Here is a 21,511-nt window from a genome sequence, read left to right on the forward strand (position 1 = left end):
TTAAACTAAATTTTATATTTAAAATCCTTGTTTGGTTTTGAGCAAATTTGTATTCTTCGGTTTTTATTATTTTAAGAAAATACAATAACAATAGCAACAACAACAAAATATTTACATTAAGGTGTTCTACATGACGGCCTTCTGATCAATACATATTTTTCAGTTTTGCTCTTTTTCATAAAGAACAGCGAATTCTTTGAAAAATCCCCACTTTACTTTGGAAATGATTGCAAGCCTACCCAATTCTTTTCCAAAGCGGTTTTCAAGTTTCTATTGGAACATAAACTTCCGATTTTAAATACCTTCATATAGAAAAACCACATGCAATTAATCCCGGAGATCTAGTAGGTCAAGCAATCGGATCATCCCTTATTTATTTTGGTACATCTGACTTAAATACCAAATAAAACTTTAAATACCAAATATTTACACCAAAGTATGCGGAACAGCCATCAAGCATGAACCAAAAATTTAGACGAATATTTAAAAACTCTTCATCCAGCAGTCGTGGAAAAATGTTTTGTAAAAAATGTAAATATTCATTAGCGTTTAAGTGATCAGGCAGTTCGACGGGCCCAAATAAAATATTACAAATTTCTCTTATCCAGACATCAATTTTAAATGTGTTGATGATGGGCTTATTTAAAAACGTAAGGTTTTTCTTCAACATTTGAATAATAATGGACGTTATGAATAGTAAAAAAAATTATTCTGAGTTAAAGGGGGTTCATCACTAAATAAAATCATAGAAAAGAAACTGGTGATTGTGTTTTTTTTTTTAAATTTTGCAGCCAGTGGAAAAATTCTGTACAGGAGGGAGAATATCTTGTTCAAAAAACGCTTTAAATTTTTGAAAATGAAATGGATGGAGGTTTTCTTTATGTAAAATATTCCGTACGGATGATTTTGACATATGATTACCTGCAGCACAGCTTCTTACACTTATTTTAGGATTTTTTTCAACTGTCGCTAAAATAATTTCCTCATGGGTGTCTTTCAGTCTCATGGTTCTTTGGACTGATCCTGTCTCTTTCAGCCACTGATGAATTGCAGTAAACATAAAGTGTAATAAATGTCTTCTGTTAGGAAATTTTTCAGCATACCTACATTGAGCTAGTCTACCATTACACTGCGATTCGCCATAAACTAAATGCATATCAGCATATTCTTTGATATTAAACTTAAAATTTTATAATTTTCTTTAATGTTAAAAAATCTTTACACGGAAATATTTACAGTTAAGTTATTATAACAACTACATCAAACTTGTTCTTGTTTCTGTCATTTTATTTTAAGCCTGCTAAAATTTAAAGAAACTTTTAATAATAGTGAAATCCGTTGCTTTGTTCTTATTTATTGAAATGAGCATTGACAAAAAAGGGTTTTATATTATTTATTTATTTACACAAATACAGTGCATCAAATAAACAAAACTCAAGAATACAAATTTGCTCAAACCTAAACACGGATTTAAAAAATAAAATTTATTTTAGAAAAAATTCGTCGGTAGAGTTTTTGAACACCCGGTATATATTTTTTACCATGCTCCGTACCATTATTTAAAGTCGAAATTGCCACCTTACGATTAATAATGTATGATAAAGTTTAAATAATTTAGTATTAGTGTCTAGGTAATTCATAGGTTTTACACTCGTACTTCTAATTTTGTGGTACCGTGTTCTTGATTCATGATAAGTCTAAATTAATTTTTTTATAAATTTGAATCTTTTTAGACTGGTATTTATATATTTAGGCCGAATGATGCCAGAACGAAACACGTGTAATGGATAAGGCAAGTGTGTTTTCTGAATCAGGACTTTGTTTACTTGTTTACTTGTTTACTACTTAAGGTGTAGGGTTTCTAACGCAGTGTATATTGGCCAATTTGGTAGAAAAATCTCTACACGCATTAAAGAACAACAACGGAGTTTTTTTGAAAAATATAAAAATAACGAGGTGAGTGATACGTTGTGAGACCAATTATATGGCTACTTATGCTTAATATAAGTTTAGTTTAAGATAATAATTGTCACAGCTTATTCAGTATTTATAAGTATATATATAGAGGATGTGAAAGAGGAGTAGTTAGTCATCTTAGCAAAGTCATAAGTGAGCTTTGCAACATTGTAACCTAAATTGTATTCTTGTGTTTAATAAATAATTTTTAAAAACACGAGTTGCGATTTATTAAACAAAATTGACCGTGACCGGGCTTTTGTTTATTTTCATCAATTTTGATTTTTTTCAGTGTTGATTTCATTGTGAAAAAAATTAGTTGTATTCGTGAAATAATTTATTTTAGGTTTCTTGACAGAAGCTTTAAAAAGTAATCTTTTTGTTATGACACTGCCAGCAAATGTTATTTTTCTAAATGTATTTGCAAATTTTATTTATAAAGAATATTAATGTAGGTCGCGGCAATTGCTATGTCGTAGCGTCAGTCGGAACTGTAGAAAAACATCGCAATCGCCATCGCAAATTGCACATGTAAATGAACATTAACATGACTGCTGATGTCAGTTTATGAGTGTCAGGTGTCATTTCTCACATAATCCAGCTGCTTCGTGGAATAAAATAAACAAACATACATTCCTTTCCAATCACATAAAAAAATACATAGAATATAAGAAACTCTTTGATGAAAAATTGAATTATTTTTGAGAAAAAACACTCCCCACAGGTGAAATTAATCCAAAAAGATTAAATATTTCATGTAATTTATTTATAAGCCTGTAAAATGCTCTTGCCGTACTTCCTTTTTACTTTTCTCTACTTAATAAGGCCAATTGAAAAGTGGTTCTGCCAGTGACTTTTTACATGCAGGCGATTGTTATTACTATTTAAAAAAGGTAAGACCATAGGACTATAACTTAATAATTATGTGGAATTAACAAAACCTACAAATTAATATTCTGATTATTGCAATTACATATTAATAGGAGAAGTGCAAATTATATCTTGGTACAATATGTACTAACAAAATATCTAAGCAAGAACACAATCAATATTTTAGTAAAGCGATTCACTTAATAGTTTGTTAACACCTATACTCTGTTTCAGAAGTGTATAGAGCAATAAACTGGGGAATTCCATTCTGTTTGGCTACATTTCGTGGTAGTTCATAGGTGCAGGTACTTATAATATTTATGAATTTAATTTTTACGGATTAAATGCCTTTATTTTGAAAGAGATTAAATACTAAATAAATACTTTTAATCCTTTTGTATAGGTACCTATCTTTTAATGCTTTGTAACATGCAAAAATGGGGTCAGGTAATATATACAGACTATAAATAAGCTTCAAGCCTATTTAAGCCATTGTGAATCCGTTGAATATGTATATAGTAGATATTCAAGTAGTTTGTTTGTCTTGGCAGGTGACTACAATTTACCACATGCTAGATGGGAGAATGATGATCTTGGTTTGGTGGTTGGTGGTTGTCTGGAGAGTGACAGAGAGTCTGTGCTTTCTCTGGCCAACTGCTTTAGCTTCTATAACTTTTTCCAGGTAAATGGGGTTCTAAATTCCAACGGGGTTGCCTTGGATCTCATATTTAGTAGCTCAGATTTAATTAGTGTTGAACGTGCAATAGACAAAATTTTTGAGAATAGCTTACACCATACAGCAATTAGTTTCGACCTTTGTTGTGCAGAAAATTCTGATGATATGATATATGAGGAATATTTTTATGATTTTGGTAAGGGAGATTACATAGCAATTAATGATTGTCTTGCTGGGATAGACTGGAATCAATTGTTTTTGGGAGAGACATCTATTGATGTCATAGTTTCAATTTTCTATAATGTGATCTACTCCTCAATGGAAAGGTTTATTCCTCTAAAGAGGTACAAAAGTTCTTCTTTTCCATCTTGGTTTTCTTCAGAGCTTCGCAGTTTGATCATAAGAAAGAAACAAATTCACAAAAAGTTTAAAATTAGTGGTCAACAGCAGGATTATGGTGAATTTGTATTGTTGAGACAACAATGTGAGTACTTAAGAGAGTTGTGCTATCAGCAATACATTAATAAGGTGGAAATGAATCTCGCTGGCAATCCAAGGTACTTCTGGTCATATATTCAAAATAAAAGAACTGGTTTTAGTCTTCCCTCCAGAATGACATACAATAACAGGATTAGTATGAATATCTCGGATACTGCGGATATGTTTGCAGAATACTTTTCATCGGTCTACTCGGATGAGCAAGTCAATGACATATCATCTTTTGATTTTGATAAATCAATTTGTCTGAGCACTTTAACTCTGTCAACACAGGATGTTTATGAGGTTATTACTTCCTCTAAGAATAAGCTCTGCTCTGGACCAGATGGGATTCCGGCATTCTTCCTAAAGAAATGTGTTTGTGTTCTTACGAAACCAATACTGTTCATTTTTAACAAATCTCTAGGTACTGGTTCTTATCCCACTCTCTGGAAGAGAAGTTTTCTAAAACCCATTTTTAAATCTGGTAGTAGAAATGAAATTTCCAATTATCGGGCTGTGTGTAACCAATCTGAGTTGCCAAAGCTGCTTGACTGCCTGGTCAGTCATAGGATTGCCTGGAGTTTTAAATCTTTATTTAATCCTGAGCAATTTGGATTTATAAAAGGCAGATCTACTGATGCTAATTTGGTGCTGTATGTCAACTACCTCTACCGCTGCTTGGAGAAGGGACTTCAGGTTGACTCAATATATACAGATTTTTCCAAGGCTTTTGATCGAGTTAACCATGGGGTACTCTTGCAGAAGCTTAGGGCTTTAGGTATTATGGGGCCTCTTCTTCAGTGGATCTCGGGATTCATCAGAGGTAGAACCCAGATTGTTAATCTTGGAGGTACATGTTCCTCTGAAATTATGGTACCATCTGGGGTGCCACAGGGCTCTCACTCGGGCCCTGTTTTGTTTTGCCTCTTTTTGATTGATTTAGTTTGGAAACTTGAAAATTGTCGTGTGCTAATGTTTGCTGATGATGTGAAGCTATTTAGGGTTATCACATCCCTTTCTGATGCTGTGCTCCTGCAAAAAAGCCTCAATTTATTCTTTGATTGGTGCCACTTGAATAGAATGTCCCTTAATATCAATAAGTGCCATAAGATTACTTTTTCTAAGCAAAGAAACCCTATTGCTTTTCTTTATAAAATAAATAATGTAGCAATTGGTGTCAAAACAGAGGTTTCTGACTTAGGAATATTTATTGACTCCAGGTTGTCTTTTAAAAGTCACATCAATCAGGTGACTGGTAGGGCAATGAAAATGCTGGGTTTTATCCAACGGTCTACAACTGATTTGTCTGTGTTTACTTTTAGATTACTTTATTGCTCTCTTGTTAGGCCCATCTTGGAGTATGGCTCAATTGTGTGGTCCCCGTCATATAACTGCTACATTGAGCAGATTGAAAAAACTCAAAATAAATTTTTAAGGGTGGCGGCTTTTAGATGTGGTTACAGGAGACAGGAGTATTACTATCAGTGGGTCAGGGATAACCTGAACTTACCCACATTGGAGTCACGAAGAACATTACTTGACTTATGTTTTATGCATAAGGTTTTAAATGCTACTATAGATTGTCCCGAGTTATTGTCTCTTTTTAAACTTAGGGTGCCTTCCAGATTGAATAGACAATCAGAAATATTTTCAGTCCCATTCCACCATACCAATTATGGTATTAATGAGCCAATTACACAAATGGCTCGAAGTGCTAATGGTCTGTCAGGACAGATAAACTTTTTTGACTCTAGGATAACATTTTTTAAGGGGCAGTTAAAGAATATTATTTCATAGGGGCTTTAATTAATTAACTCATCTACACCTTACACTAATTTATAGATAGTTTTGTATATAATGTTTCTGAATATATATGTTTGTATGGGTATGCTATGTAATACTTTTGTAAATGGATTCCGTTAATAAATAAATAAATAAATAAATAAATACTTTTAAATCATATTTTAAACGTTAGTAGTCACTGCTACGCTGTAGTGTAATCACAATATTATTATCCCAATATTTAAAAAATGGAGGTATTCAGTCCAACGAAAAGATGTACTAAAAATTCTCCACTATCGCTGAGTGAAAAAGTTATTATTTTAAATGTACATGATTGCATAAAACACGATTACCCTAGTTTTACTGTGGAAGAAATTGTTGAAAAATGTTCTCGAATGAGTGGAATTGGAAAGTCCACCATTTTCAAATTGTTGCGGGAAAGAAAAGCAGGTCAAGTGGAATCTCCCAAGCAAAAGCCAGGACGACCTACAAAAGTCCTTGATGAAAATGCTAAATGTATAATTGGAAGAAAAGTTTACTCTTTTTATTTTAAAAAGGAAATACCCACCCTAAACAAAATTTTAATGGAGCTTGGCCGAGATGACAGTATTCCGTTGATAAGTAGAAAACTTTTATGGAAAACTTTAAAAAATATGGATTGTGCCTGGGAAAAGCATAACCGCAAAGCACTTTTACTGGAGAGCGACGAAATTGTTTGTTGGAGACGACAATACTTGAGAAGTATCAAGCAGTACCGCAGGGAGCAAAAGAAAGTTTTTTATCTTGATGAGACGGGGATTAACGAAGGTTATATAGTCCAAAAAATGTGGCAAGACAAAAATATAACCAGTGCTCGCCAAGCTTTCATAGAAGGCCTGTCTACGGGTATTAAAGTACCTTCGGGAAAAGGAAAAAGACTTATAATCACACATATTGGAAGCGAAGAGGGATTTTTAAAAGAAGATCTGCTAACCTTTGAGTTGACTCGCACAGGAGATTACCATGAAGACATGAACTCAGACGTTTTTGAGGACTATTTTGGTGAAATGATAAAATTTCTTCCGGCTAATTCGGTGGTGGTTATGGATAATGCAAGCTATCATTCATGGCGAATAGAGAAGACGCCAACTTCAAGTTGGAGAAAGCAAGAAATTATCGATTGGCTGACTGCAAAAGGTATTGCATTTGAAGCAAATTTGATAAAAAAAGAACTGCTGGCAATAGCTAACTTACACAAAACTCGTTTCATGAAATACGCCGTGGAAGATATAGCCGAAAAATATAATATAACTGTACTGCGCTTACCGCCATATCATTGCGAACTAAATCCTATAGAACTGATATGGGCGCAGGTAAAAGGATTTGTAGCAAGACAAAACACGACTTTTAAAATGAAAGATATTAAGCGACTGTTTGATCAAGCCATTACGGAAGCGACACCAGAGAATTGGCGAAAAGCAGTCCAGCATGTAATTAAGCAAGAGGACAAAATGTGGGATCTTGACAACCTCATCGATCAGACAGTCGATCCTTTAATTATAATGTTAAGAGGTGATGACAGTTTGTCAGATGACGAAGAAGACTACAATCTATTATAATTTAAAATTGTTATACACTGTTCAAAAAGTGCCAGATCTAAAAGTGACATTTTCAAGTGTTTTACTCTACATATTATGTTCAATAAATTTGTGAAAAAAATATATTATTCCATTTAAACAAAAGTAACTTTCTAAAATAAAATAGCATTTAAGTACATTAATTATAAGGTAAAAAACAAGTCCCAGTTGCACGCCTTTGGCGAACCGTTTTCAATGTTTATCAGTGGGTAACAATGGGCAAAACTCATAAATTGACCCAAAACCGGGTGGCACTACCTGCAATCAACGAAAAGAAAGAATTTTACATTGAAACTAATACCCAACTAAGGTAGTGGCATAAAATATTGGTGGATCACCAGGTACCACTTTTGAATACCTAATGAGGTTTTATTGCTCTACACACTTCTGAAATAGAGTATAATTAAAGTATAATCTTCTTTTAGTCTAAATTTTTAGTTTGTTTGCTTATTATTAAGGAATAGACAAAGTAGTAGATGTTGATAACTTAGGATCTCAGTTTAACCCTTAAGTACCCCTCAAATTTTAACCCTTAAGTAGGTACTATAGCTCCAAAATTTTCCATTCCGACTATGTTATTGCAATAGACCTGGTGATGATATGATTTTAATCTTCAATAACTTTAAAAATTAACTTATTGCAAAGAATTTTTTTTTCAAATGGTAGCAATACATCTGAAGAAAAATACTATAGTAATCCTGTTAAGTAATACATATACAAATAATATAAAATTTTATATATTTGAAAAAAATCAAATATTTTGAAAATGATATCAAGTTCTTTAAAAAATTTATATATTATTTTTTATGAAGTTCAAACAGTTCCAGCATTTTCCAGTTTGTTTACTTCTGGTTTATGAATTTATGAAATAAATAAGTCAATATAAGGATTGTACTATATATATCTGTGTATTGTTTATTAATGACACATAATTGATAAGTACTTTAAAAAAACCATTAGCATTAACAAAAATAGATAAATGACTTGTCTAAACTATCATCCTGATCATTGAACCAGAAACTTAAGTATGTTAAATGTTAAAAAAATATTATTTGATATTGGGAATGAAGGCAGTTAGACAAAAGGTTGATTAGTAACATTTTTACTATAATTTTCTTACTACTGAAATACATAAAAAATTTAAATTCAGAATTGCATTGTATAAGTAAGCAAATAACATTTGCAGTTACATTTTTTATGGACAGACTTAAAGCATTCTGCAATCAGAATACACAATCTTTTAAGAAACAAGAAAAAATTAATAGCTTTAATGCAAAGCAAAATAATAGACATAGGGTCCTGTTTACTTCACAGTCTTTATTTCAAAAATCCCGACGCGTTTCGGTTGTTAAACCATTGTCAAGAGAAAACTAGATTAGCTTAGATTAATGTATTGTCATGTTATGTGTGTGCCATTTTTTGACCTTTTTATGGACATTTTGTAATAATATCATGTAAGTTTTACTATGTTTTTAATTAATTTATTAGTTTAATAACAAGCTTTTATATTCTACTTACATAGTTTTCCCTTGACAATGCTTTAACAACCGAAACGCGTCGGGATTTTTAAAAATAAAGATTGTGAAGTAAACAGGACTCTTCGTCTATTATTTTGCCTTGCATAATGGTACTTCACCCTGGAGAAATTTATGGTAATCTCATAACTTTAATATTTAATAAAGTATATAGTTTATACTTACTTTATCATAAAAGTTTAAATGTTGTTATGCATAATTTCTTATAGACCCTCAGAACTTGCGTTTGTAGAACTAGGCATACTAAGGAAATATAATATTGTAAAAATGAGGGGAAGATATTTGTATATTTCATAATACATTTCAACATGAAGTTTTCAGAAGGTAACATGAAAAAATTCTCTATTTTAAAAATGTTATTTTATAATTTGTGTAGCTTGAAAGTTTATTGTATTTTATGAACTTTCAATCCTAATTCATACAATGAACACTTACATTCTATTCTAAATCCAGACATCCTTTGCCTTTATAAATTTTATACAGAATAGAAGAATTTTAGACAAAGTTTAAAAAAAAATGATCTCAATGATTTTGCTTAAATAAAAGTATGGTGTTGTAAATAAATCAATCATCTTACTATATTTTGATAAAACTAACTCATTTTTTTTAATCTTATCTATATAACAAATTATAGGAAGTTCAGATAAATGTTACAGAACTGATATATTTACATGCATACTATTCAAATTATACAGTAGGCATGTTATTAGTGTTTTGAGTGTTTTAGTGGTTTAAAATTCACAGGAACTAAAAGAGCATCAGGCAAAATCTTGCTCAATAGTTGACCTGGGACACCTGTGTAATAATCCCAGCAATATAATTTAAGAATTAAATACAGATACAGCATTCTGCATGTTTTATTATAAAATGGTTAATAGACCTTTGAGGACTATTATCTATTGTATTTTGGGGACTATCCACAGCAGCCTTTTAATTTTCTTTTGTATGTACCAGAATAGATACATTCTTCCTATAAATACATCATGTTTGGTAATGATTGTTTAGAGTCAACCTCTATTAACATGTATATCCTCACTTATTAAATACTATTAACAATTTGGCATCCAGTTTAATATTTGGACACTAAGGTTTATAGAAATGAAAAAATGTTATGATTTCCATTTTTCTGTAAGTAATGTTATGGTAATTGGTTGAGTTAAGTATACACTGTATTTTAGGTTTATTAAGGTACTAATAGTGTAACTCATTGTATCTGGTATACAACAATATCTTCTTCTCGAGGCAAAAAGAATAAAAAAAATGTGCTTTTGAGGCAACTTAGTATCCCTGATTATATATGTATTAAATAGCAAGTCAATATTTATCACTGACTTTTTTTTTAACTTTTATCATTATTCCAAAATACGAAATTTTAATATTTTACGCAAATTTCAAATTATCCATACATTTCATTATAATTTATTGAACACATAAACTTTTCTTGTTATAGATTTTATTTGTAATCTATAATTTACCTTATTATAGGTTAATCACTTAACATAATATGGTTTAGTTTTATTTTTATGATATTACTGAATCTGATTTTCTTTCTTAAAATCTCCTAGGTATAGATAAGATTAGATTAAAGACTTGACATAGGCACACAGTGGCGGTAGAGCTGAACTGCAGTTATTGTTTAGCCGTTAGACATAAATAAACGCAACGGTATGTGTTCCTACTAATTATAATTAGCTAATACGTTCGTCGATATAAAAATTTATCGTTACAAAATCGAATTGGTTGACATCTGTGTGCTTATATTAGAATAATAATAAATTAGGACTGTTTGTCTTGATATGAACTCATGAATGGTTACTGTAATGAATTTGTTAAATATTTGCTGAATATTTATAGTTTGTTACTTAAGGTAAAGTAAGATCAAATTCTTGACTTTAGTGTAGAAGACAATTATAAAGCCTTTTTAATGTACGTATTAAAAAGTTGCAAGAATTTCCGCGGTTTTTTTGAAAAAGTTTCTAGATCCTTGTTTAACTTTTGTCCTGTAAAAGTCCTGTAAAAAATAACAACTTTTGATGTAGGAAATAAACTAAATAGTAATTTGTTTTTGAACTGATTCATTCTAAAGCTATTATTGAAAAATTCTTATAAAAAAGGAAGCTCGTTTTTATACCAAAGGTTTCTAGGAATCTTTGAACATAGATTCAAATAAACGTTATTTATATAATCCCAAATGAAGATCTATAAGAAACTTTTGAGTGAGCTTGAATGTGTAATTTTTGGATGCAGGTACCTATATAAATACTAATAATTTTGAATATGCGTTGGCGTAAACTTAATTCAGAATGAGATTTTTTTATCAATTATACGTTCTTGTTGAGCACCAATAAATCATTTTAGGAGAATAAAACATTTAATGATTCGTAGAGTAGATTAATGACTAGTTTTAACTTGCTGCTAGTTGAAAAATAATGAGTTTCTTAAATATTTGTCCAAGTCTCTTATTAAGGCTCTATGTGAGCTCTATTATGAGTTTTACTAAACTCGTGAATTTTATCCGTCAAATGTCGCCTCAATGAAGTTTTATAATTTTATTATCTTATTATTTTTTTAGGCTATTGGAATTATTCGGCACGAGTTTCAAATATGTGCAATCATAATAAATAGACCAATATAAAAAATTCTGAAAATCCAATAAAATCTAAAATATATTTTTTTTGGTAATTTATTTATATATTTTAGAACACGAATAATGGGTACCTAATTACATGGTTTACTTAATTAATACACACCCAGGCCGCACAGAAAGACAGGCCGACAGACGCGACGGACCGCGTGACGTCCCAATAACCGATTTTAACGCTCATTTAAATGGTGCCCTTATGTTTTCCTTTAATTTTACATGTTGTTTAATGTATAAATTGATAAAAGTTCGTTCTAAAATATATTGCTAGAAAGAATGAAAACAAATAACATCTGGTAGTAACGTTTTATTGACCAATAATTTAAAAGCAAACATTAATTATAATATACGTATAATATGTTATAACTGTATTTGTACCAAGTTCGGCAAATTAACGTTAATAAAAATAATAAAAAAATTATAATAATAATAAAAATAAATACTAAAAAATAATAAAGAATAGTTTAAAAAAACTAAAAGAACACGCGTTTATTGCTTACGATCTAAAAAGTAGAAAATAATTTTCAACTACAAAGAATTTTTATTACAGTAGTAGAAGGTTGGACAATCGATCATAATTAATTACCTCAAATAAAAATCATAATAAAGTTTAAGCTATTAACAGAATAATTATTACTTTTAATTTTACTTCATTTTCTCTCTTCTCTCATAGATAGTTGCCAATAGAATAATTGTCATATTTAATATATCGAGCATACTTTTTACTCTGATTTGAATTATTCTGTTAATAACTTAAATTTTATTATGATTTTTATTTGAGGTAATTAATTATGATTGATTGTTCGACCTACGACTGTAATAAATACTTTTAATTAAAAATTATTTTCTACTTTTTAGTACAATTAGCAATAAAAGCGTGTTTTTTTGTAGATATAGAAGTTAGAAGAAGTTTTTGTAGAATAGAATTTTTATAGTATAGAGTAGGAAGTTAGAATATGATAGTAGATAGAATTTTTAAACTATTATTTATTAAACGCCCCATGCGCAGATCGCGCGCTTGTTCTATCTCTCTTACTCTCCTACAGAGGATCTAAAAAAAATAATTTATTAATCCTGGCAGTGCTAATAAGGATAATGGGAAACTGTTATCAAATTATTGCATTGGCATCGGTCCTTGATACGTGTGCAAAGTTTCAAGTTGATAAGACTTTTAGAAACCGGTAAAAATTAAGCTCAAAGATTCCGTTACACACATACATACATAGATACAACCCGAGCTAATAAAAGCGTATCTACTTTCCAGTAATAATAATAAGCATTAAAAACAGGATTTTGACAAGGAAAAACTAAACATAATTTAACAGAAAATTACTAAACCTAACCAGATACTTTAAGAATTGAATCAAATTTAATATTGAAATAAAAAAAATATTAATATTTTAATTGCTTAAAAGCTTATCAATCCTCATTTTTTTGCACATTTTAAAGTAGATTGATTTTTTTTAACTTTATCTTTTAGTTTTAAATGATTATTCAAAATTGTGGCCGCAAATGTGGTTATAATCTTCATGTTTAAGGAGCCCCAAGGACCAACTTTTTCACAAAGAAAAATTATGTGCTCTATTGAAGATAGGCTTAGCTTAACGAAAAAAGTTTTATGAGATTGTAAGCTTAGAAACTTTTCTTTAATTCTTTCTCTTAAAAAAAATTAAAAAATTATGGGCATGTATAATTATATTAATAATATATTCGATAAGCAATTTGAGACCACCACAATCAGAAATTTGTATTTACTGTCATACAAGTTTCTGATCAATTTTAATTTATAGGATTTTTTCCTGTTGAAGATTTTCATTACATAAACGGCTTTAAGAATTTCATGAACAATGTACCCGGAAATATATATTAAAATAGATGTATGATTTTCATTTAAATTTACATACATTAAATCATAAAAATATGAATCAATTTGAGAGTTATTTAAATTTATATCAGAATTATCTGTAGTAATTTTTAAATTTGTTAACTGATGACCGATCTCCTAAATGACCTTTGGAAAATTTAATTTAATAAAATTTAAAAACTATCTTTCTTTCAGCTTCTAAGACCTGGCATGCAGTAAAGTAATATGATTTACTACTACTCATTTGCCTATATTGTTCAAATCTTTCTTCTAGGGGATCTGTAGTAAATAAGATTATAACGTAGATTTTTAAATCTGTCTCCTTTAAATTAAAATTTACAGTTTACCAATTTGATATATTTTCTAAAAAATGTATGGTACCATTGTATCAATGTAATATTATCGTTTGTATGTGTACCTTTAAGTTAATACATATAAATTATTTTATCATCAAAAAGTTTTACGCAATGGCCGACACTTGAGCCTATTCGTTTTCAATATTATTACTTTCTCTAAAGTTTTCTAGCATTTTGATGTTATTAGGTGAACAATTTTTAGACTATAATATCAGTTTCATAAGCAATGTCGTTTGTCTTCAAACATTGTTCATTTTTTTATTATACCGTATTTTAAGAATAACATAAGTTTGATGGTTGACCCATTGTTTTAACCAATTGTTACGCACAAGCAAAAAAAATTTGGTCCCGGTCATATGGATTTGTTGTATACACTTTTATCTCTCGCCTGATAACGCCCCAAACATTTTCCTATTTACAGCATTGTTGTCAGAAATTGATAATAATAATAATAATAACGATAAGAAGTTTATTAAAACAAAAAATAGGTACAATATAAATACAAAATTTGGAGTAGATGCACAATTAATAATACTAATAATTTGTGCGTGTATCTATGCAATAATAAAATATACATTAACACTTCTACATTACTAATGCCTATAGAAAAATACTATAGGAAACCACATATTAAGAACTAAACTAAACTAAGTTTTTTAAAATGTCCTCGTTAAGTTCTAATAACTAGTTGTCTACACTTCTTTTAATTTTTGGGTAACTTTTTTTTTTTAAGGTGTTGTGGTAGGGCATTATATTTTGGGCGCATTTATAACAGACTTCTTTGTACTGAAGAAAATCCCACAGCAGGAATTCGCACCCACTGTTTCTGTACAGACCTTGTATATTAATTTGGTGACTGACTAAGTTTTTTGAAAGTTTATCGATGACGGCTCTTATATATAGCTTATAAATATTAAGCACTTTAGAGTCTTGAAATAAGTTAATAGTTGGATAGTATTTATTTTTAAATAAAACTATTTTCAACAGCCTTTTTTGGGTTATTTCAAGAGGTAATAAGTTAGAGCTGTTAGCTGCACCCCGAATACATATGCCATAAGTAAGCACCAATTCAACTAGTGACTTATAAATATACATTATGCCACCCGTTGACATGCTTTGTCTTAAAATATAGAATTTATGCATAAGTTTGCGTAATTTAATGCAGATCTATTCTATATGGCAGTCCCATTTTAGGTGATTGTTAAAAAATACGTCAAGATATTGCGATTTATCCACATTGAGAGATAGCAAACTTAAATCCAGCCACTTTTTAACAATATTAATTATCTGTTCTGCTTTTATGAAGACTTCATTCCAGGCATTTCCTTTATTAATTATATATATCGTTTATTTAGTCAGAAACTAATACAAATTATACAACAAGGTTACTTAATAATTACCATATTACATTTTTAAAAAAGAATTGAATAACTAACAAACACTATATAATTACCACAAACATATGTATATTATACAAACAAAAAACGAGACACAAACCAGACAAAACATGAATTTTTTTAGAAATAAGTGGTTTATTATACTAAATTTATGATTAAATGATGTTTACAAGTCCTTTTAAAAAACTTTATACTTTCGATTGTTTTGATTTCTATTGGCAACTTATTGTATTTGTTTAGACCATTAAAAAAGAATGAATTTGAGCACGTTCTTAAGAAACTCTAGGTATATAAAAATTACTTCTTGATCGCGTGTTATGATCATGTATTTCGGCAGAGAATGTGGCTTTACTCAACAGATACTGTGGAGTGTGGAGCATGACCAATTTTAATCTTATGGACAAATGTCAGTGTATTGAGTAGAAGATGCTCTCTGACTGGTATCCATTCTAAGGCCTGTAACATATCTTTTATTGGGGTCAATCTTGGTTTACTTACTTAGTATTATACGCATGGCCCTATTTTGCAACTTTTGAAGTCGAGACAACTCATTTTGTTTTAATAAAAATAATACACTAGAACAATAATTAAAGTGAGGCAGGATAAGTACATTGTAAATAGTTTTTTTCGTCTGTAATTATTGCTTTGTCATCAGCATAGCAAACCACAGTGCCAAAGGGTAAAACTGAAAATATGCCGCCAAAATACAGTGTGAAGAGTATAGGTCCCAAAACTGGCCCTGTGGAACACCACATTTTACAAGGCGTGTGGTGCTCAAGGAGTCACCAACCTTAACTTGCTGTATTCGGTTATGCAGATTGATTTAAAAAGATCTTTGGTCAGTCCTCTAATCCCTTTTTGTTAGATTCTATCCAGCAAGATACTGTGTGACACAGTATCAAAGGACTTGGACAAGTCTAAAAATATAGTCATACACTTCTTTTGAGTATTAAAACCCGCGACAATGTGATTCACTACGCTGACAAGCGCGTCTTCCGTTCCAGAGTTTTTGGAAAAACCATATTGGCCATAGTTAAATAATTTATTTATATTTATAAATTCAGTTAATCTTAAGTTTATGAATTTTTCTACAACTTTACTAATATTTTTTGTGAGGGCAATCGGCCTATAGTTTTGCAGAATGTCTCTGGGACCTGTTTTGTGCAAAGGAATTTTATATCCTATGCTTGATAACATATTGTTAAACGTGATATGTTAAATTCAAAAGATGGTTTTGCTGTTTGAGAAAAGTTTTTAATTGGAAGTAAGCTCATTAGATCATTATTATTGGAAGTATTAGAAGTCAACATAAAAACTTGTATAGTGACAGTTGACTCATTAAATAAGTTGCTGCTAAAGCCTTCAATTTTAGCACCTTTATAGGAAATTGATGCTTTGACATAAATTTCATTGAACAGCAGATTTATAATTTTTTCTTGGTAATTTAAACATTTTAATTTTTCCTTTAAATTAGTTATGTAAGAATTAGTAAATAACGAAAAGTTTTAGAAATTTGCATTTTTTTTAGATAGACTCCAAGATATTTAAAATTTGGAATAGTAAGTACATTAGAATTTCTTTCAAAATAAAGCCAAAATAATTACTTTTGGTGTATACTATCTTATTGATATATTTACTAAAAGATATACTTACAAGTTTTATTTTTATATAGAAAATCTAAATAATTACACACATCTTTGGTATTTGTAATAACTTCTTTGCATTTTTCATTTTCTATTTCTAGTTTTATAGAAGCATTTCTACCTCTAGCGTCTTTCTGTTTGACGGAACCTTAACTGAGAAGTACGTTTGGCTGATTAGGAAATTTAAAGGGAAATGCTTCTTGTTACGGCTTTAGTTTTTTCGAGGCAGTGATAAAAACCGTTCCATCTGACCCTCCCTATCCTCTCTTACTATAATTTTTTCTTCAAAATGTTCTATAAAAATAGCAGAATGTTTAGTTAAATTATAGCGATTGATACGTTTAGGCCGCAAGTTCCTTCGTTCGGCTTCTTTTGGAAACAAAAATACTCATATATTGCCATTTTTTGCTATGCCTATTTTTTGTTTTATCATAATTCTTTTTCCTGGAATACAACATCTGTAAGGCATTATCATATAATATCATTTGACATAGAACAATATTTATTTAGATAAAACAGCAGCAATACAGTTAATTTATTTTGCCGATTTTTTTCCCGATTGAGTCGGTAGGTTAGCGTTATGTAGTTGGCGAGAGAAAACGAGCTACTATAATAGTATATTATGTTGGCCTATATTTCTGTTCGCCCTACACACGATTTAATAGAAATAAAAGATGAGATCGATGTTTTCAAAGTTTTGTTCATACCTTAAAAATTTCGTTTGCCTTTAAAATATTAAACATTATTCCAATCCTTTATTATATAATATGATACAACAACCGAAATAGAGTATTGCCTTTTAACACGAAAAGAAAATAACACATATTTTTCACCTCTTAAATAAGAATAAGAACAAATATATATTTTTTTGGTCCCATTGAATGCATTTTTAAAATATAATTTATATTTTTAAACCAGAACCTAATAAATTGTGAATAAATGTTAGTTTATTAGTAGAAAATGGTGGTTTATGTATATCTTCAAGAGAATATATATCCTAGCAGTAGACAATAAAACTGTTTTCAATACATTTCATTTAAAATCGATGAGCACGTTTCTATATAACATTCATAAAATTTATATTACGTGCAAATTATATGAGAACAAATACGAAAATGTACTTTCATTTACATTTAATTTATGAATTCTATAAATAAATATTAGGTAGGTTACTTGTTTGTAGTTTTCATTTTATTCTCGATAATTTTTGCTAAAGTATTGTAGTTTGACAACTTATTGAATAATTTAAATAAGTTTTTATATCTCGGTAGTTATTTATATACTCGAAAGTAATTTATACAGGGTCTCTTATATTAAGTTGTTTTGGCACTCTAATAATTATTTTCAGTTTATAATTACTTTAGGCGTAAGTACAATAATATTTTTTTAAGCAATTTAATCAGCACGTAACCTAATAACAATAACCTAAATTTCGATCAATTATAAATATTACACCCAGTTATATTATACCAGTCAGGTATAATTGGGTGGTCCATGAAAATATTTTTACCTGGGATGTTTTCAGATGTTATGTTAATAAAACATACACTCTCATTCTCAGTTCTACATCTTTTAACACCTCCATTGTTAAACTTAGAAATATGAGTATAAGAAATATTTGTTTTTAAGCGCTTTACGTAAAGCAGGGTTGATATGTTATCCTTCAATATAGGAGATTATTGTTCTAGTAGGAGTAAAACAATACTTTTGCAATAAGTCTGTAGGTTTGTCGGGGGAACGCAATAAAATATGGATTGATTTATAGTTGTTGAACATGTAATTGTATGTGCTGATATATTGAAAATGAAGTGTCTGTTAAATTAGATTTAATGTGTTTTATGGTCAGACTATATTTAAAAAATTACAAAACAGAAAAAATGTAAGTTTGTGTAATTATTTATCTTTTTTCGTACATTTTTATAATATTTGATTATTCTAAATTTTTTCGTAGCGGTTTTATCTATATAAAGTATATATTTTATACGTATTTTAATTATATTTTGGTTACTTATTGCATGTTTTTTTTTAATCAATTTTTAGCGTGTTTAGTAGTATTCGTTTTGCTTTTAAGATGGAATGGTACATCGGAATGCTAAGTTTTATCTTATCAACCTTTTGTAGTCAAAAAATGTAATAAATGATCTATTGTTTATACAAGCTTCCGCCAAACCAATATTTATTAGTTGCCTCCTAAAATAATTAGTTATTATGAGTCCTTACATATAGTCTTATTACGTAGTAAGGGTATTTCATTATTTATGAGGAAAAACTGCATATTTTATGACTTTATTTTTTAAGAAATTTGAGATATCCAATAGATATACATATTTTAGCTGGGAGAATCTGAAAATCGTAATGAAAAACAAAAAACATACCGTAAATGTTTTGGTTGGATTGTGTAGTCTATTCTTAGGGTTTTTTAATAAGGGTTTCATATAAGGCACTATATATGTCTATTTTCAACCGTTTTTGATCTAATTTGTCTCAAATTATAATTACATTATTTGGAAAAGCGAGGCCACATTTATTACCTCAGAAACATTTAATAGACAAAAAATAGACAAAGAAACATTTAAATTGTTTTTACTCAAATTGAAAACCTTGGGGTATTGCCCTTGGAGGAATAACAAAATGTAATTTGCCAAAATTGATCCTTTTGGATACTCTCCTTTGGGGCCACCTTAAGAACGTGGCATGCCAAATTAAAAATGAAAATATTTATGAAATTATGGAAAACGAAATTTGTAGACTAAATATAAAAAAAACGAATTTATAATTACAAGTTTGGGAAGTCTGCAAAAGTATACCAATATTGTTTTGAAAATAACCAAGGAGCTTTTTAATTATTAGTGATGTTAGAAATAACAACCACACTCTTTACTTTAAACTTTAATGGTCCTTAAACGAAACGAACAAAGAGTTAAACTAAATGAATAATATTAAAATAAACATTATAACAACATCTAATGTTGACCGTAATAAAATGTATCGTCAGAGCCCGCCGAGTCTCAAGTCCCACGGTTCTTCATTTTTCGTTCAGTCAGCTTAATCCTTGAGTCGGCATAATGCCATCAATAGAGCGATTGATAACATTCGGCCCTTCCTGACCTCTTAGAGTGTCCTCACTCTGCTGAACCAGATCAGTCGTCTACTCGGCTGACTCTGGAAGAAACCACATAACTTTAACTAACTTTTAGTGTTAGTTTTTTTTTTTTTTTTTTTTTTTTTTTTTTTTTTTTTCGGACAGGGTAGTTAATTTATCATTCTACCATGTAAATCTGAGTAATCTGGGTATTTCATCTTGTCTGAGTAATTACTATTACTCGAAGTACCAGGTCGAACCCTACTTCCAAGATAGAAACACCACACTCTACATAGCAGAATAACTATTAAAAGTTCTCTTTTGTGAGCACTTCTGAGTAATCTGGGTATTCTTATGCTTCGTCTGAGCGCTACTGCCACTCGGAGTACCGGCTTTTAACCTACTCCCGAAGATAGAATTACCACACTCTAACTCAACAAAAGAAAAGATGATTCAAGAATTGGATGCGTACCTTAAATGAACAATTTATAATTTAATCCAGGGTTTTAGGTTTTCAGTCGCAGTAACCCCGACATAGGGATTCTGAGATCGATGCATTCCTGGAATTTCTCTTACTTCATAACGATCATTGCCCAGAATCTTCGATACTCTGAAAGGACCTTTCCACTTTGGCAATAATTTACGACTACTACCTGTAGCCGGAAAGGAGGTTATTTTCAATAGTACCAAGTCACCCAATTTGTACGTTACGGGTGAACATCTCTTTTGATCAAATCGTTGTTTTTGTCGTGTCTGATAATTTTCCGTATCCGCAACGATTTGACTACGAAGAGCTGTAACATCTACATAGCTACTTAATTCAGGCGGGTTATAAGCTACCTGACCCGAAACACGGAAACCAAACAAAACTTCACTAGGACTGGCATTTAGGGCTTTATTTATGCTGCCATTTAACCCTAATTGAATATTTAAAATATTCTGGTCCCACTCGTCATCATCACCATTGGCACCCATTGTTGACAGGGAGTCAATAATCGTCCTATTGTACCGCTCCACTTGTCCATTCCCACGTGGCAAACCAACGGCATTTAAGTAGTGAGATATACCGCGTGATTTACAAAATTGTTTAAATTTGTGAGACGTAAATGCTTTGCCTCGATCGCTAATAATACGACAAGGGGCCCCAAAAACTTTTATGATTTCTTCCAAGGCGCTAACAACGAATTTGGTTCTTGTACTGGGTACAGAATATATAAATATAAATTTTGTAAACGCATCTATAATAACAAGTACTTGAGTGTTACCGCTTTTTGATTTTATAAAGGGGCCTAAATGGTCGATATGCAAAGTATGAAAGGGGCGAGGTATTTTTGGAATTGGATGGAGATAGCCCGGTTTTCTATTTCCAGTAGTTTTAAAATATAAACAATTTAAACAGTTCTTTATATATTTATTAATAAAACGCCGCATATGAGGAAACCAGTATTTTTGTGATATTAATTCAAATGTTTTCTCCCCTGCAAAATGGCCAACATCATCGTGGTTTAACCGGACAATTTGAAACCTTGCTTTCTTTGGGACAACCCACCGTGAACCAAAAGGGGTTATTTTATAAACTTTTTCACCTTTTAATTCGTATTCATTAAAAATGT

The 21,511-nt window shown here is 30.2% G+C and overlaps 1 protein-coding gene across 4 annotated transcripts in view; it reads left to right on the plus strand.

Moving 5' to 3' along the window:
* Positions 1 to 2,577: 2,577 nt before the first annotated feature.
* The window catches only part of LOC126743402 (protein phosphatase 1 regulatory inhibitor subunit 16B), a 57,134-nt gene continuing 38,200 nt past the window's right edge, over positions 2,578 to 21,511 (plus strand). Inside the window, exons 1-2 of one of the 4 annotated variants that reach the window (XM_050450479.1) lie at positions 2,578 to 2,849; positions 3,061 to 3,131. The gene's annotated coding sequence lies outside the window, so the exon portion shown is untranslated. Of the gene's footprint in view, positions 2,850 to 3,060; positions 3,132 to 10,556; positions 10,581 to 10,629; positions 10,783 to 21,511 lie in introns of those variants that run through there. The other 3 variants (XM_050450477.1, XM_050450480.1, XM_050450478.1) reach the window with 3 other exon arrangements.

Source organism: Anthonomus grandis, chromosome 12 (assembly GCF_022605725.1).
Source record: "Anthonomus grandis grandis chromosome 12, icAntGran1.3, whole genome shotgun sequence".
Taxonomy (NCBI): Eukaryota; Metazoa; Arthropoda; class Insecta; order Coleoptera; family Curculionidae; genus Anthonomus; species Anthonomus grandis.